Source organism: Schistocerca nitens, chromosome 1, assembly GCF_023898315.1.
Source record: "Schistocerca nitens isolate TAMUIC-IGC-003100 chromosome 1, iqSchNite1.1, whole genome shotgun sequence".
NCBI classification, from domain to species: domain Eukaryota; kingdom Metazoa; phylum Arthropoda; class Insecta; order Orthoptera; family Acrididae; genus Schistocerca; species Schistocerca nitens.
The window spans coordinates 320,023,797-320,042,204 of NC_064614.1; the positions used below are offsets into that span (position 1 = coordinate 320,023,797).

The 18,408-nt window shown below is 42.1% G+C and overlaps 1 protein-coding gene across 3 annotated transcripts in view; it reads left to right on the forward strand.

Annotated features, from left to right (window-relative positions):
• The first annotated feature begins 450 nt into the window (after nucleotides 1-450).
• The window catches only part of LOC126248524 (discoidin domain-containing receptor 2-like), an 891,455-nt gene continuing 873,497 nt past the window's right edge, over nucleotides 451-18,408 (forward strand). For all 3 annotated transcript variants that reach the window (XM_049949580.1, XM_049949588.1, XM_049949595.1), the window contains exon 1: nucleotides 451-600. The gene's annotated coding sequence lies outside the window, so the exon portion shown is untranslated. The remainder of the gene's footprint in view (nucleotides 601-18,408) is intronic.

Below are 18,408 nucleotides of genomic sequence, written 5' to 3' on the forward strand. Positions count from 1 at the left end.
TTTCCCGAAACTTCCCTACACATGTAGGCGTTATGGGCAAATCAAGTGTTATTTCTTTCACGCTGGCAACTAATCAGTTTTTTGCAGTCATGTACATCTTCTATTTATTCTCTACACGTTAATAAGTTCTTTATTTTTACAAGCAGTGAAGGAAGATTCATGGACTACGAAAAGCAGCTGAAGTTCTGTGTTCACACTTTAAGAAACCCCTTTCTCCATAACTTGAACCTCTTCTCAGCTGACAGCTTAAGTTTAGATCGACAAAATACATCAGCAAGACATCTAACAAACGAGACGACGTATGTCTTGTTTAGAGGTTGCTCGGATACTCACGGTTCCGGTGCGGATTTCGGCAAGCGGCACGAGAAAGCTTTGACCAACCGCCGCGAGATGGCAGTGCAGGAAGCGCGCTCCGCACGAACGCCGTCCGGCTTCAGTCGGCGTTAAGCCGTGGTGCCGGGCGGAAGTAAGGAGTGTATTGTGTGTCCGCGCTCTTCAGCCCAGTCGCGTGCGTGTTGCGTGCGGAACTGTGTGACTCGTGCGTTGTGCGGTGGACTCCAGCAACGGACCGCCGAAGGTCGAGACTGCCGTTTCTTAGTGGTAAGTTCGCTTCATCAAATGTTGTCACTGTTCGAATCTGTTTTGAAATTCACGTACATCATATTTTGAACGATGTATAAGTTGCTCTTAAAGAGTTTTCTGCGCATTATGTGCTACCTCTGTTGTAATTTTTTTGTGATTCAGCGTTGCCATAAAAGTTATTCGTAAACAATATAGTACTTCGTGAGCTGTTGAATCAGCCCGATTGACATCAGGAATAGATAGCAGACGTGACACGCATAAGAGACACATGTCTACATGTGCATGTTGTCAAATTCTTTGCTTCTTCCCTAGTGTTACTTGGCCGTCGAATGCAATATTATTTCCTGTGACAAACGGATGTCATTTAGAGAGCCTACCACGTTGCAGCGTGGAAGCTATCGCTCTGACCATAGTTCTGCTTGATGTGGAAGGAAATTAATTTTGTTGGAAATTATGTTGCATACATGATCATAGAGGCTTAGTTTAAGGCTGATGTAATTGCTATAACTTTTTATTTATTTTCCTTAATCTATGTACTTATACAACCATCTGGGATTGTAATGGATGTCACAACAATTCACACTATTAGCATTACGTAGCTTTTATTGAACACAGTAATACATGTAAACTTTATGGATACTTTTAGCTTCCAGGCCTTTGTGGAAGTTGCTGCTCTACAATGAGATTAAACGGAACTCACAAAAATGAGTGAATGAACTACAGATTACTAACCATTGAAGGGATGTGCAAGGAGAAACATAAATATTTTACTGCATTACCACCATTGGTTTAGTGTGGAGGGTTAACCGAAAATAATGGATAACATTAGGAATCGAATTCTTTACGAAAAATCAGAGGATAGTCTCGTATCAACAACGTGAAAGATATTCTCCAAGTTAGAAGGCAGTTATGACTTTATTATTGGCAATTTGTCTAAATGTATGCTTGAATTAACCTCGCACAGCGGAAACCAATCGATCGATATGAGACTAAGGAGGAGACGAAGGTATTATTACACATCTGGCTATCCAGTTACCAGTGCAGTGTATTACGCTTCACGGGAGTGTGCCGAAGTGGTGTTGTGAATGAAGCACATATCTCAGAGAACTGTCACTGATAAGCGACCCAGATAATCAGAAAAGTTTTGCTAATTATTTTTGTCTCAAGTGTTAAGAATATTTCGTAAAATACACCAAATGACAAGGATAATCAACAGCCCTTCAACAGAGACACCACGCGTGACAGTCTGTTGACTGGAATACTAAACAATTCTGGACTCATGTTGTTGAAATTATTTCTTCTTTGATCCACACGAGAAATTGGCGAGGTATTGCCGACAATTTTCGATGAACTTTGTCCACCTCGAAAACAGTTTACTTGTGTGCCCCATTATTTGTTTTAGAATCTCTGACGTCCAACGATCAGAATTACTTGAGCCGGCGCTACCAGTGCGGGTTCTGTTCACTATGTTGTTGCTAGTAGTTTATTAGAGGTAAATTCCCACTTTAAGTTGCTAACCTGAAATTTTAATAGTCTTTAATAGCAATATACACACTGACGTTACAGGTATGTCATTAAATCCTTTCCAAACGATTTCGTTTCGTTCTTATAATTTATACCCCAAATGAAAGCTCATTTAACAACGATCTGGACACAGATACCGTTCTAATTCATAAATTTAATATAAAAACTATTGGGAAATCACTTACACTTTGAGGTATTAACAGGTGTGAAATCACGTCCTACAGTTGCAAGTACTTACATTTAATGTACGGAGCAAATTAAAGAACAACGTAAGTGGCCCATCATCTTACGCCTTGCGTCTAATACAAAAGTTTTGGGTGGTTCTGCTTATGCGAGTAGCCAGCATTTTAAGAATCATTACAGAGAGCAGCTCCAGACAGAGGGCAGAAACAAAGCGTTAAAGGACATGCCATTTCAACGTTTACCTCTGATAGTGCTGGAAAGATGGAATTAATTTTATTCTCTGAGTTCTCTCAGTTCTCTTAGAATGTTTGTTTTCTTCTGCATGTCATTTGTGTACCATAGCAGGAGAGCATTCCGGAATCCGTAGTGAGTTTACAGAATTCCATGATTGACTATTGTTTGGGGTCCGCTCGCGTCGTACAAGCAAAGCTTCCTCGTCGACGCCCTCACTGTTAGGAATAAGAAATACACAGCTCGTCACCGTGTACACTCGGTGTCACTGTCTTAGTGTCGCTTCTGTGGGCTTTCCCCATATCCACCGGTCTACGGTGTCTGTTAGCTTGCAGGAATGCTCTCTTTGCGAACTTACGCGAGGGTCGGAGCGCCGCCGTGGTGTCGGTCATATTCTCTTTAAAACTGCGAAGACAGCGCGTTGACTTTCCCCTCTTAAATGGTACGTTGGTAGAATTATTATTTGTGATGAACCACCTCTTCTGGCGTATCTACGGCAAGTCTTTTAGTGAGAAAAATAATGTCCCTCATGTTTTTATGATATGTATTAAATTCCGCAGATAACGTTGCTACCTTCTGCCTCAAAGACAAATGACAAACTTCCACCAGTGCCACACACATAACGGGCAGTCAAATGAGAAAGAGACAAACGGAAAAAAGTAAGTAAACGGTGTACCATTTCAAAAGTAATCCCGTAACTGTTAATACATTTACCCCAATGTGAGACAAGGTAGTCAACGCCTTCATGGATAAATGTTTGCCGTTGCCTGCAGAACCATTATTGTATCCAGGCGTGCACCTCTTCGTACGAAGCAAATCGATGGCCACGAATGTGTTTCTCCAGGGCTCCAAAATATTGAAATCGCATGGGGAGAGATCGAGACTTTGTGGAGGATGTGTAAGGGCTTCCCACAGAATCTTCTGCGGCGTAGTGGAAACAACCTTTGGCAACATGTAGAACAGCCCACAGTGGGATAAAAGTATTAACAGCTATGGTGATTAATTTTGAAGTAATGAACAGTTTACTTAACTTATTTCCAACTGCTTCGTACATATTTGACTGTCCCTTATACTTGTCTACCAACGAAATAAACCGCTATGTAATCTGCTACTGCATATTTTTTGGAGGAATTTCCTTTTACAAGTCAATACAAAACTGAGAGCATTCGATGAACGGCAAAAGAAGCACGTAAAATACACTACTGGCCATTAAAATTGCTACACCAAGAAGAAATGTGGATGATAAACAGGTATTCATTGGACAAATATATTATACTAGAACTGACATGTGATTACATTTTCACGCAATTTGGGTGCATAGATCCTGAGAAACCAGTACCCTGAACAACCACCTCTGGCCATAATAATGGCCTTGATACGCCTCGGCATTGAGTCAAACAGAGCTTGGATGCCGTGTGCAGGTACAGCTGCCCATGCAGCTTCAACACGATACCACAATTCATCAAGAGTAGTGACTGGCGTGTTGTGACGAGCCAGTTGCTCGGCCTCCATTGACCAGACGTTTTCAATTGGTGAGAGATCTGGAGAATGTGCTGGCCAGGGCAGCAGTCGAACATTTTCTGTATCCAGAAAGGCCCGTACAGGACCTGCAACATACGGTCGTGCATTATCCTGCTGAAATGTAGGGTTTCGCAGGGATCGAATGAAGGGTAGAGCCACGGGTCGTAACACATCTGAATTGTAACGTCCACTGTTCAAAGTGCCGTTAATGCGAACAAGAGGTGACCGAGACGTGTAACCAATAGAACCCCATACCATCACGCCGGCTGATACGCCAGTATGGCGATGACGAATACACGCTTCCAATATGCGTTAATCGCGATGTCGCCAAACACGGATGCGACCATCATGATGCTGTAAACAGAACCTGGATTTAGCCGAAAAAATGACGTTTTGACATTCGTTCACCCAGGTTCGTCGGTGAGTAGACCATTGCACGCGCTCCTGTCTGTGATGCAGCGTCAAGGGTAACCGCAGCCATGGTCTCCGAGCTGATAGTCCCTGCTGCTGCAAAAGTCGTCGAACTGTTCGTGCAGATGGTTGTTGTCTTGCAAACGTCCCCATCCGTTGACTGAGGGATCGAGACGTGGCTGCACGATACGTTACAGCCATGCGGATAAGATGCCTGTCATCTCGACTGCTAGTGATACGAAGCCGTTGTGATCCAGCACGGCGTTCCGTATTACCCTCCTGAACCCACTGATTCCATATTCTCCTAACAGTCATTGGATCTCGACCAACGCGAGCAGCAATGTCGCGATACGATAAACCGCAATCGCGATACGCTACAATCCGACCTTCATCAAAGTCGGAAATGTGATGGTTCGCATTTCTCCTACTTACGCGAGGCATCACAACAACGTTTCACCAGGCAGCGCCGGTCAACTGCTGTTAGTGTATGAGAAATCGGTTGGAAACTTTCCTCATGTCAGCACGTTGTAGGTGTCGCCACCGGCGCCAACCTTGTGTGAAGGATCTGAAAAGCTAATCATTTGCATATCACAGCATCTTCTACCTGTCGGTGAAATTTCGCGTCTGTAGCACGTCATCTTCGTGGTGTTGCTATTTTTATGGCCAGTAATGTAACTTTTGTGTACGTATTCATCGTTCTCAGCGTACGATAATCATGATTTGAACACACAAAGGACTATAATCAGAGAGGAACATAGCAAACAGTCTGCATTTTATTGCAGATCTAACTAGACTTCAGATACGTTATAGCCATCATCAGTGCGTTTAGTAGCGAGTCATATAGACTCAGAAAACATGTATATTGGCATGTCGTTAAAACGACTTAAACTTTAATTGCTCAGTTCACATGGAGTGTGAATTGAGCTATCTACAGTTAAGGTCGTTTTAACAACATGTGTTTATTCATGCTTTCTGGGTCTATATGGCTCACTAGTAAACGCACTGATGACAGCTATACTATTGCTGAGGTCTACCTAGATCCGCAATGAAGTGCAGATTGACAAGCGATTGCTGGTTTTGTTCATCCCTGATTGTGATCATTTTACGGCTGAGAACAACGATTCCTACTGGAACCCAAACTGACATGTTTTTTCATATATACATACACCTGCTGATGTAGTCTTGTACGCAGCCAGCTGGCCTAAGTGACATTGTGAGCCAGATCCGGATCGAATTCGCACCCGCAGGATTAACGGCCTTTGGTTTGGTGTTCCAGCCAGCACGAGTCTGGCTTTCAAGCAGTTTCCACGACGGTAGAGGCAAGAGCAGGGCTGGCCCCAGTTAGGAGAGAAAGGGCGAACGAAAGACAGAACCTGACATCAGCATTCTCTATCGTCTCATTTTTCTTTTATACTCCATGCATCAGAATATGCAATACACAAACAGGTAAAATACGATAATATACCGAGAACCTGGCTTATAAGGTTTTTGGCTAAACGGCATACACGTCTTACTTCAATTAGCAGACAATCCGGTTCCAAATCATGATACTGTGAATCGCACTGAGGCGAATCTTTTGACAATGCAACCATCGCTAATCAGGAGAAAAAAGATTTTGTTCACGGACCTCGCCGACGTTTGATAGTTTGCATGTGTCAACAATACAGATAACTGTACCTTAGAAGCAACCACAACGGAGTAGCGTATGTAAGGAGATGTAACATTAACCCCGATTCCTGGTGAGGGGAAACAGCCCTTTCAGTAGTTGCAGGGGCCACAGCCTGTATGACTATGCTCTGCTAGTACTTCGAACAGCTGACAGGAGGGGAAATTACAGCCGCCATTTTTTCCCACATGCATCCAGCTCTACTTTATGACTCAATGTTGATGGCATCTTCTTCGATAAAATAGTCCCCCCAATCCGGATCTCCAGGCGGGAACTACTCGGGAGAATCTCGTCATAAGGAAAAGCAAAACCGACACCCCACGTTTAGAGAATTTAAAAACTGAAATGGATAGTTTGAAGTTAGATATTAGTCGTGGTGGCAGGAAGAACATGATTTCTGGCCACGAAAGTACAGGGTAATTAATGAACACCAATGCAGGAATAGGCCTAAAAAAATGTGTGTGAAATCTTATGGAACTTAACTGCTAAGCTCATCAGTCCCTAAGCTTACACACTACTTAACCTAAATTATCCTAAGGACAAACACACACACACACCCATGCCCGAGGGAGGACTCGAACCTCCGCCGGGACCAGCCGCACAGTCCAAGACTGTAGCGCCCTAGACCGCTCGGCTAATCCTGCGCGGCGAATAGGCTTAAAAGGAATACGAAAACAGGAATGCTGTTAAGCTAGCAATAGGAGAAAATATAACAATGTAGTAAATGAAGCTAGCGAAAGGGAATACAGACATCTAAAAATGATATTGCAGAAAGTGCAAAACGGCTAAGCAGGAATGGCTAGAAGGCAAATGCAAGACTTTAGAAGCCTGGGTAACTAACGGAAAGATGGATGTCGCCCAGGGCTATATTGGAGTGGGAACGCGGGTGGACGCCGGCATTGGTCTCTAAATTAAATTATCGTCAGTTCTGAGTTATGTCTCACAGAGTCGGAACATCGAATGAAATGCGCGCTCAGTTTGGACAGCATTTGTCGTTTTCTGTTATTATAGACACACACACACACGGGCGCGCGGGCGCACACTGGAGCATTGCTGGGCATCTACAAAGACCTAACCCCATTCTTGGCTGTTCTGAGCTGCTCTGCGCCGGACTGCTACTCGCCTTTAAATGCTCACATAGCGTGACATCATAATAACGTCTGAAAACACTTAATTCTCTTCTTCCGCACACTTATTTTGTATTCTTTGACCTTCGGGCGCTCGCGTGGACGGTATTTCACCGCCTATTGAACACGTAATTATTTACACGCTTGATGGCTCTGAGCACTATGGGACTTAACATCTATGGTCATCAGTCCCCTAGAACTTAGAACTACTTAAACCTAACTAACCTAAGGACATCACAAAACACACAGTCATCACGAGGCAGAGAAAATCTCTGACCCCGCCGGGAATCGAACCCGGGAACCCGGGCGTGGGAAGCGAGAACGCTACCGCACGACCACGAGCTGCGGACTACACGCTTGAGTCTCAGCTATTCCCTGGTTATCTATCGGCTCACCTTATGGCACGTCACCTTCACACTGATTAATTTTATTCTCTAGCCCGATGTGATAATGTATGGGCATTCGATCACGGAAACCAATTCGTGGCGATGTAAATGCCGGCGCGCGGGCGCCAACGTTGCCCCAAACTGCGCGAGCGTCTGATGGCTACTAAAACAACAAAACCTGACTCCTATCAGAAACCTAATCTGTAAGATAAGACATAAGGAAAATAAAAACTTTCTCGCTTTCTTATGATGATATAGCAATCTTCAATGGTCCATCCACAATACAGAATGTCGGCTGTTGACTTGAATCTTTGCTATGATATTATTACAGTAGACCTACTTATTAATTCGAGTCGTCTGTTTCTGCGTTTACAGTCAGATTATTGACAGCATTAATCGTTAACCACTGCACGGCCGGCACGGGTACTGGTCTTCAGATTTCTTTTCAGTGGAGTTACAGACGTTGGAGTAAACAGCCCTGTTGACTCCTTCGGTTCTGCTATTACTTTACCGTTTTAAAGCCTGGCGTATTACGTTTTTAGTTAAAACGTGTATAAACTGTGCTAGTAATTGAAAAGCGTAATTTTTCAGTATGAAACGCACTATAGTAGATTATTCCAGTAAATCTAATTCCGTGGTTCAACTACAGAAGATGGTCAGTGTGGCTTGGAGAAACGTGGAGCTGATAATGGCCCATCTGCTTCATATACGAATACTAGCACCGTAACAAGTATTGTTGAAGAGGCAAGCCAATCATGTGAAGTATTGTAAGTAAGTTATTTGGCTTCCCAAAATATATTTAATTGTCCTGTTTGTTGGAACGACAGAAAAAGGAAAGAATTTAAGATGAAATATGAATGGCCGGCCGCGGTGGTCTCGCGGTTCTAGGCGCGCAGTCCGGAACCGTGCGACTGCTACGGTCGCAGGTTCGAATCCTGCCTCGGGCATGGATGTGTGTGATGTCCTTAGGTTAGTTAGGTTTAAGTAGTTCTAAGTTCTAGGGGACTGATAACCACAGCAGTTGAGTCCCATAGTGCTCAGAGCCATTTGAACCATTTTTTTGAAATATGAATGGTTAGTGTAGTATGTAGGGAAGGCAAGTTGGGTTGCTCATTCTGTAAAGATGTGCAGAATATTGGAGTGAGTAAAACACAGGGAGTGTACATGTCTAAAAAATGGAGTAGTATTTCGGTGAGTCCAGCTTGTGAAAGTAAACAAGCTCAGATATCATCATTGAGAAAAAATTGATAAACATAGGAATTCCGAAGCCCATTTAAATGATTATAGACAACGAAAAGAGAGACAAAGCAAAGTTCTGGAAAACCTTGCAGCTGAACAGCAGATAGACATTTTTGAAAGCACAAGGAAAGTGTTTCGCACAGCATATTTTGTAGCAAAAAATAACAAACCATATTTAAATGTTCACAAGCTTGTGGATTTGGGAATTCAAATGGTCCCCACATTGGCAAAACACTGCATAGTAAACTCAGTTGTGCTAACATCATAGACTGCATTGCGGACGCTATGAGGAAGAAGCTCTGTTCATCCATAATATCGAAGAATTCCAAGGTCTCTGTACTGATTGATGAGTCTACATCTGTTGCATCACAATCAATTGTAATAGTGTATTTAAGGTCTGAAATCAGTGATGGTTATGTAAATACCTTCTTATTGGATATTATCGAACTTAAAAGATCAGATGCAGAAACTACAGAAGCAGAACTTCTAAAATGTCTCTCGAAGCATGGTTTTTCTTCAAGATATTTGAATCACAATTTGATTGCAGTAACCAATGATGATGCTAGTGTAATGCTAGGTTGGAATTCAGATGTTCTACAACAACTTAAGAACAAGTACAACAAACTATTCAAATGACATTGTTTGTGCCATCGAAAAGAATTATGGTGATGATGATGATGATGTTTGCTTTGTGGGGCGCTCCACTCCGCAGTCATCAGCACCCATACAAAGTCCCAATTTTTACTCAGTCCAAGTTTTTTTATACAGTCCAATCTAACCACTGTCACGAACGATGATGAAGATGATGAAACGATGAGGACAACACAAACATCCAGTCCCCGGGCAGAGAAAGTCCCCAACACGGCCGACAATCGAACCAGGGACTCCGCCATCCAGAGGCAGCAACGGTAGTCACTAGACCATGAGCTGCGGACTTGAATTATGGGTTGCCCACTCAATCGAAGAGGTTTCTGGCATGAATCAGATTGTTATTATTTTAAGAAGCTGTATGCGTTTTTTATCACCAATCTCCAAAGAATCATCATGAACTATCAGCTGTTGCACAAGAGTTAGGTGCAGAACTTACGAAGATATCTAAAGTATTCTCAGTTCGTTGGGTGGCCTCAAGCGTTAGAGTATTGCAAGCGGTATGGAAGTCCTACCAGGCTCTGAATTCTCATTCCAATAGATGTAGGATGACGTGAGTCGAAAATCAGTTACAAGGGAAGAGCTCAAGGGATTGTAGAAAACGCTATCAAGCATGAGTACGTGAGCAACATTACACTGTTTTCTGATGTCCTTGAAAAGATTAATGTCCTCTCACAGTGTCTCCAAAAGGGCAGTGGTAATATTCCCTCACCATATAGGGCAATTACGAGGTCAGTAAGAGCCATTAAACAAGTGAAAGAAATGCCAGGTGCTTACATAAAGGAAGCAGAGAAAGTTATTTTTGAAGAGTGCTTCAAAGACGTTTCCCTGGTTCCCAGACGAAAATCAAGCAGTGTTACCCAGATTAATAGGAAACAGTTCTGTCAGAACCTTAGCGACAGTCTGAGGCGAAAGATAATTTTTAATGACAGTGAATATTTGAGATCCTTCATGAAAGAGATCGATGTTTTGGACAGTCAAAAACTGCCCTGTGAAATTTTAAGCTCATGGCTAGAAGGGAAACAGAATCCAAGAAAAATATTTGACCATTTTCTTCTTTCTTATCCAAGTGTAAGAAAGGTTTCTGAGATTGTAGAAGCAACAGTGGAGAGAACATTCCTGAAAACCTGAAATCACTTTTTGTTTTGATACACTATCTATGAGCACATCGGACCGTCAAAGAGGCTTCAGCACGATGAACTTAGTTAATGACAACACTGTAGAATTCGCTTCCTGTTTGCCATCTCTCATTCTTAATGTTTATATAAATTATGGGGTCTCCGCTACATCTCTGGAACACCAAGGATTACATCAAAGTATGGATCAAAACTCACAGGCATACCGAAGACAACCAAGGCAAGAAGGCTAATCTACACGTGTCGTAGCCTGACCTGTACTCCAGCATATGGGATCTTCTTTAGGAGAGTCGACCCACTATTTTTGTTAGGAATACAGCACTGATGCTGCCTACAGGAAAATTTAGAGAGACGTTTGGGGGAAAGAAGCTGTTATACGAATATCACGAGCTTAGAGGGTATGCCACTACTAATCAAAGAAAAGAAAGATGGAGCAGTATGTAGTAGGTATATTTAACGGAGACAAACTCGAGGACAGTTTTATAGAAGGGAAAAGGAAGTAGGTGAAGATAAGATGGGAGATATGATACTGGGAGAAGAATTTAATACAACAATGAAAGACCTACGTGGCCCCTGGAGTAGACGACAATCCCACAGAATTACTGATATTGCTCGGAGAGCCAAATGTGACAGAATTATTCCACCTCATGTGCAAGACACGAGAAACAGGCGAAACGCTCTCAGACTTCAGGAAGATTGTAGTGATTCCACTTACAAAAGAAGGAGGTGCAGTTGTGAATATTACCGCGGTAGCAAATTAATAAGTCTTGGTTACAAAATACTGACAAGAATCATTTACAGAAGAATGGAAAACCTGTTGGCAGCCCATCTAGGGGAATATCACTTCGGGTTCCACGGAAATGTAGGAACACGTGAGGAAATACAAAGATATTACTTATTCCAAAAGATAGGTAGAATAAAGGCAAATCCACGTTTATAGTATCTGTAGATGTAGAGAAAACATTTCTCAATGGTGGATGGACTTTTTGAAATCAAAATGCAATTAACATGGCCAAAGAACATGCAAAAAGGGATGCCGTAGTTCAGAAGCGAGACAGACAGACCTGTAGCCCCTCTCTGATGTAATTCAGTCTGCACATTAACCAGATGTTTATGAAACCAAAGAGGAATTTGGAAAGAGAGCATAATTCTGTTCGAGACAGCATAGGGCTTGGAAAAGCAACTGGACAGAATTGATAGTGTATTGCAAAGAGATTACAAGGCGAACATCAACAAAAATAAAACAAGGCAATGGAAATCAGCCGAATTCGCAGAGGGAATTAAATTTTCTAATGGTAAACTAAAAACAGGAGATGAGTTTTTATTTTTGGGCACGAAAATAACTGATTATGGCCAAAGAGGAGAGAATATAAAATGCAAACTGGCAATAGTAGGAAAGCAATTTGTTAACATCTAATGTCAATTTAAGTGCTGGGAAGTCAGGAGTGTAGCCCTCAACGGAAGTGAAAATAGAACAGTAAGCATTTCAGACAAAATGGGAACAGAGACTTTGAAATGTGGTGTTGTAAAAAGATGCTTATGATTAGATGAACAGACGGAATAAGAAATGAGGAGGTACTGAATACAACTGAGGAAAAAAGGTTGATAGAACACATTCCGGGGCATCAAGGAATTATCAGGGATGTAGATGGTGTTAGCTGAACAGAGTTGAAGAGGCTGGCAAAGGATAGACTAACATGGAGAGCTGCAGCAAACAAATTTGGGACTGGATACCACAACAGCAGCATTGACGACATAATGTCCCTGTAATCAGTCGCAACATTTTGAAAATCATCAACACTTAGCACAACTATGCTTAGAAATGTGCAGCTTGAAGCTGCGATCAAGACACATTATGGGCATTCTGAGTCTAAGATCAGAAGCACAAATTTTATAGTTGCGTTTTATGCAAGCATTCATGCCTAAATCGCCTGGGAGTTTTACTATTCGTGCCAAGTTGAACTACGTCATTGTTTTGGTCGCCGTGCAACACTAGTGACTCAACAGGTTCTTTATTTGTCTGTGTTAATATGTGCTCCTAAATTATCCAAAGGAGTCTTTGCAAGTTGAGACCGGCTTGCAAAGGCGCTCAGCTTGATGTGCTGGTTTGCGAGATTTGGAGATAGTCAGGTCTGGATCGAATCACCGTTCTCTGTTAACGTAAATCGTTCTAATACGCATGTCATCCTGTTTTGTATCTTTTGTTTTAAATAATTATCGGGACTAGTTTTTGGTTCGTTCCCCCGCCACCACCTTAGAAACACAGTCCACAAGCAGTTAATACACGAATACTCACATGGAAGTCCTTAGAGGAACCTTCCGTTGTAGTGACAGGGAGGTTACGTGACATCAGAATAATAATAGTTACATGGTTCGGGTGGCCTACTGTCACTGAAAATTTGCTTCAAAAGTGAACAAACATTCAGGAAAAGGAATGTGATGTAGCTCTCGATGACCATGTCTCTCGCGTGATGATACACATATGGACTAACTCTGAAAGGTTTTTTTTTTTTTTTAACAAGAAGCCACAGTTATATTTGAAGAATCATTGTGTCTGTCACTTTTAATGCATTCGCGAACTACAGCTCAATGAGATGATTTTACTTGGTTTCCCAGTCTGAAGACGGTAAGTGAGAAACTCTTTGAATCTCTGCGCTATTTCGCCACTGTACTCGGCTGGTTGTTCTAGAGAAACTTCTGAGCTGTAAATGCCGTCAGTGGGGCGGAAGTTTCGTTCCTTCTTTTCTCAGAGCTCCGGGTGTAAGGAAAGATAATCGATGGGAGTTAAAGAAATGGCGACGGGGAAAAATAACGTCACGACTGCACCGCAGTTTCAGTTCCTTCAAAAATGTTAGAGAGACAATCCGTCGCGATTTGTTACAGTAGGTCATCCGGCAGCTTCTGAAGCCAGCAGCGACAAAACCTATGTCCAGAGAATACGCACAGAAGTTGCAGCTAAATTTTAAGCTTCATCATCCTGTTTTATTTTACACATCCATTGTTTAGTAAGCTCGTTATCGAAACATGTTCATAGAGCATGAGGCAGCTGAGACAGGCCATCCCACGTATATATCCAGAATAAACAAATATATAGAGGTGTGTTTTCGCTAAGGTATAGTGTACAATATGTCGAATTTCCAGACGTTCGAAAGTGGTTTTTATCGTTTATAGTCGCCAAATTACAATATCGACTTAATTTTTCTGCGACATTTGAAAGCAATGTCTAAGAGAACTTCAGCAACGCAAGTTGTATGAGACTTGATCAAATACTGTCAAGATAACTGCTCCGCAAACCACTGTCCCACAGTCCGGAGAAGAGATTCCACAAATGTCTGCCCTATTATACCAAATGTAAGCAGACGCTTAACTCAGGTATAGTTCTTGTGTTTACTTGTGCCCTTCAGCCTGTGTACTGCTGGCGTGGCAATCAGAGAACTTGTTCGTAAAAAGCTAGTGAGACATTCACAATGTACACAACAGTCGTACAAGTGAATATCGTTCATGGCGAATGTCGACTAACCATTAGAGCAGCGGTGCGGTTGTATGCTGGAGAGTATCCAGATTATGGCAGACATTCACTTTTTGTCTTTATAAACAATAAAAAGAAAAGTCCTAGAAACTGAAAGTGTGAAGAATAAAATGCGCCAAAGAGAAAGGAAAGCAACTGAGGAAAGAAATGAAATTAACGTTTTAGCGGCACCAACACACAGTGCAAATGTCACTAAGAGGCATCTCGGAAGTACAAGAGGGATCAACTAAAAGAGTATTCTGCGGAAACTACATTCCATCATATTTCATCCTCTTCACATTTCGCTCCATCTACAACTTCACGGCATTGACTTCCAAAACTGATTACAATTCTCCGAATGTTATTCTACGAAAAGCGTGAAGTGATGCGGCGTATCTATGCAAAATTTTGTACCACGAAGAAGCATCGTTTACAAACCATGGAAAGTCAGTCTTCGCATTATGCACTATCGTCAGATGAAAATGCACGCTGACTCAAAAAAGTGGATAAATACAACGCTCTTCGTCTATCAACGTTTGGTCCGTGTTTTTCAAAGAGCTGCACCATTAGTTCCTGTTTTACTGATGAAACTAGAAATACTCTAGTGTCTCGAGTTCCTAAGATATACTGCTTCCACAGTCATTGGAAGATATCTCACTGGACATAAGGCAATCAGTGTGGTAACAACACGCTGGAGGTCCCTCCCATTTAGCACACGCAATAACAGCCCCACGTAAGAGAACATTAGGGCAGCACTGGAATTTCGTTACGGGAAACGCAAAATGGTGCGCACTTTCACCAAGCTTAACACTTCTGTACTTTTTTTATCTGTGGCGAAAATTAGATCAAGAGGTCTGTTAGGAAACAGGAGACTCCCGAAGGCGTAAAATGCCTCATAAGAGGGGCCTGTGCTGCCGCTAGTTCTTGATGTTCACCCTCCACAACTTTTTATCGTGAATCAATTTACAGCGTTTCAGTATTTTCATTATGGTATGACAGCGGTGATAATAAACACACGAACCATACCTGAGTCACGTGTTTGTTTACATGTAGTATAATAGGGCAGATGTTTGTGAAATCTCTTCTCCTGACGGCGGGACCGTGGTTTGCAGCGCTGTTATCTTGATAGTACACGATTAAGGATCATACATGTCATGTCGTTGAAGCTCTCTCAGAAGCAGAAAAAGTATACACTTCCAGCAGGAGAAAACACAAAGTTGGTACCATAATTCGGCATCTGTAAACGACAAAAATTGTTTGCAAACGTCAGTACATTAGCCATATTGCCCGCTTTAACTTGGCAAAAACCTAACCTAGATATATTAATCCATTCCGGATATATTTTGGATGCCCTATGTCAACTTCCTCACCCTGAAACGTCAATAAAACATTGTAGCTTACGAAGACTTGGTCAGTGAGGTATTGTGGATGGGTCACAACATAGAAAAGTATCTTATCCTGTCTACAGAGTTGTAAAATGTGTCGTGATCTGCACCTGTCTTGTTTACATCTGGAGAGAGCGCAATGCGAAACTTCTGTGCAAAGCATTCCAATTTTGTGGATGTGGAATTAAGGCTTAAGCAGGAATCAGTATTCGCAAGTGTGCAGACCTCCACTATACCCAGAATGATTCATTCATGGAATTACTTGAATGCTAAATCGTACTGGCTTGTAGTAGACCCATTAGTTCACTAACTCTGCTTACTTCTAGAACTGTTCCCCAAGCCATCAGTCGGGATGAGGTCATCATCATTTTCCCCCCTTAAAATACGTGCGTGCCACTGACAGTTCTTTCCTTTTTGTGAATACAGGGTCTCATATTGAGGAATCACGCAAATACTGTGAGCGGTGCCGCCTTCCCACTTCCTCTGACCACCGATATTGGGTTTTACTGAAAACTTTTAGAACTCTGGTTAGAAGAATTATTGCATCTTGATCAGAATCAAACACTGCTGAATGAGCAAATTTTTCATGTTTGCATTATTTCTGATGCCAGTTTTGACCTGATTTGGTTTGACCAGTGTATCCACTGAAAATGGTGTACTGTCCAAAAAATAGAAAATTTTAACTGAAACGCCCTCTCACCAACTCTCAGCTTGTGGTAAGTTTGTCTGCAGCGTTCTTGTAGATGTGCAGCAGAGAAGTCCATATTACACTAGCTCCCTTATGTTGATCTAGAAATGGGCATATATTTCCTGAACAGGACATGTAATAGTTACCTTACGAGATGAGGCTTGATGGCCCGACTTTCGGTCTACAGCTGTGTTCAAAACAGGCCGTTAGAAAAGAAGCTAGATGATAACCCAACTTTTGGCGTACAGTGGTCTCAAAACAAGCAGTTAGAAAAGTTCTGAAGCCGAAGATAAACATTTAAAGAATTAAAAAGATAGAAGCAACTAAGCTGATAGTATTGGGTATGGCTAACTACAGCTGACAGCCCCCGCCGCCGCTCATCCACACACACACACACACACACACACACACACACACACACACACACACACACGGCCAACATATCTGGGACCACGATATTCCTAAGATTATATCGGCTGCCGTGTTCCCGCCAGATGAACTTGTGATGAGAATCGTTCCTCACCTGCCAAGAACGCATTTCTTCACTCGGCTACATCCCAGTCTCGATGCTGCGGGCGTCAGATAAAACAAATTCCACTCTCTTCCTCTGTGAGTGGGACACACATTGTTGGATGTATGCCATATATACTAACCACTCTGAATGCACGATGCTAGGTCAGCCGGGAAAGAAACTCGACGTCAACTGTTGGCGGTACTTCATTGCGAAGTTAAGGCCACCTGCCGTTGCTGTCGTGGAGTGATTGCTCTTTATCGACCACGAGGAATATTCCCTATGGCTCCGAACCTTCGCCAAAACATTAAAATAATACTTTGTAGCACACACAACACACGTGCAAGACATTCAATGCTGCTGAAACTGCGGTCTATTTCTGCTAGACTTTAGAGGTCCAAATACGGGGGTGAGTCAAATAAAAACCTTAAATTTGTATTAACAAATCGATATTTCGCGCCGTTATCCAATCCCAAGGAAAGCAGGTGGTGACAGATGTGAAAATTACCGAACTATCAGTTTAATAAGTCTCGGTTGTAAAATACTAACACGAATTCTTTACAGATGAATGGAAAAACTGGTAGAAGCTGACCTCAGGGAAGATCAGTTTGGATTCCGTAGAAATGTTGGAACACGTGAGGCAATACTGACCCTACGACGTATCTTAGAAAATAGATTAAGAAAAGGCAAACCTACGTTTCTAGCATTTGTAGACTTGGAGAAATCTTTTGACAATGTTGACTGGAATAATCTCTTTCAAATTCTAAAGGTGGCAGGGGTAAAATACAGGGAGAGAAAGGCTATTTACAATTTGTACAGAAACCAGATGGCAGTTATAAGAGTCGAGGGACATGAAAGGGAAGCAGTGGTTGGGAAGGGAGTGAGACAGGGTTGTAGCCTCTTCCCGATGTTATTCAATCTGTATATTGAGCAAGCAGTAAAGGAAACAAAAAATTCGGAGTAGGAATTAAAATCCATGGAGAAGAAATAAAAACTTTGAGGTTCGCCGATGACATTGTAATTCTGTCAGAGACAGCAAAGGACTTGCAAGAGCAGCTGAACGGAATGGACAGTGTCTTGAAAGGAGGATATAAGATGAACATCAACAAAAGCAACACGAGGATAATAGAACGTAGTCAAATTAAGTCAGATGATGCTGAGGGAATTAGATTAGGACATGAGACACTTAAAGTAGTAAAGGATTTTTGCTATTTGCGGAGCAAAATAACTGATGGTGGTCGAAGTAGAGAGGATATAAAATGTAGACTGGCAATGGCAAAGAAAGCGTTTCTGAAGAAGAGAAATTTGTTAACATCGAGTATTTATTTAAGTGTCAGAAGTCGTTTCTGAAAGTATTTGTATGGAGCGTAGCCATGTATGGAAGTGAAACATGGACGATAACTAGTTTGGACAAGAATAGAATAGAAGCTTTCGAAATGTGGTGCTACAGAAGAATGCTGAAGATTAGATGGGTAGATCATATAACTAATGAGGAGCTATTGAATAGGACTGGGGATAAGAGAAGTTTGTGGCACAACTTAACTAGAAGAAGGGATCGGTTGGTAGGACATATTCTGAGGCATCAAAGGATCACCAATTTAGTATTGGAGGGTAGCGTGGAGGGTAAAAATCGTAGAGGGAGACCAAGAGATGAATACACTA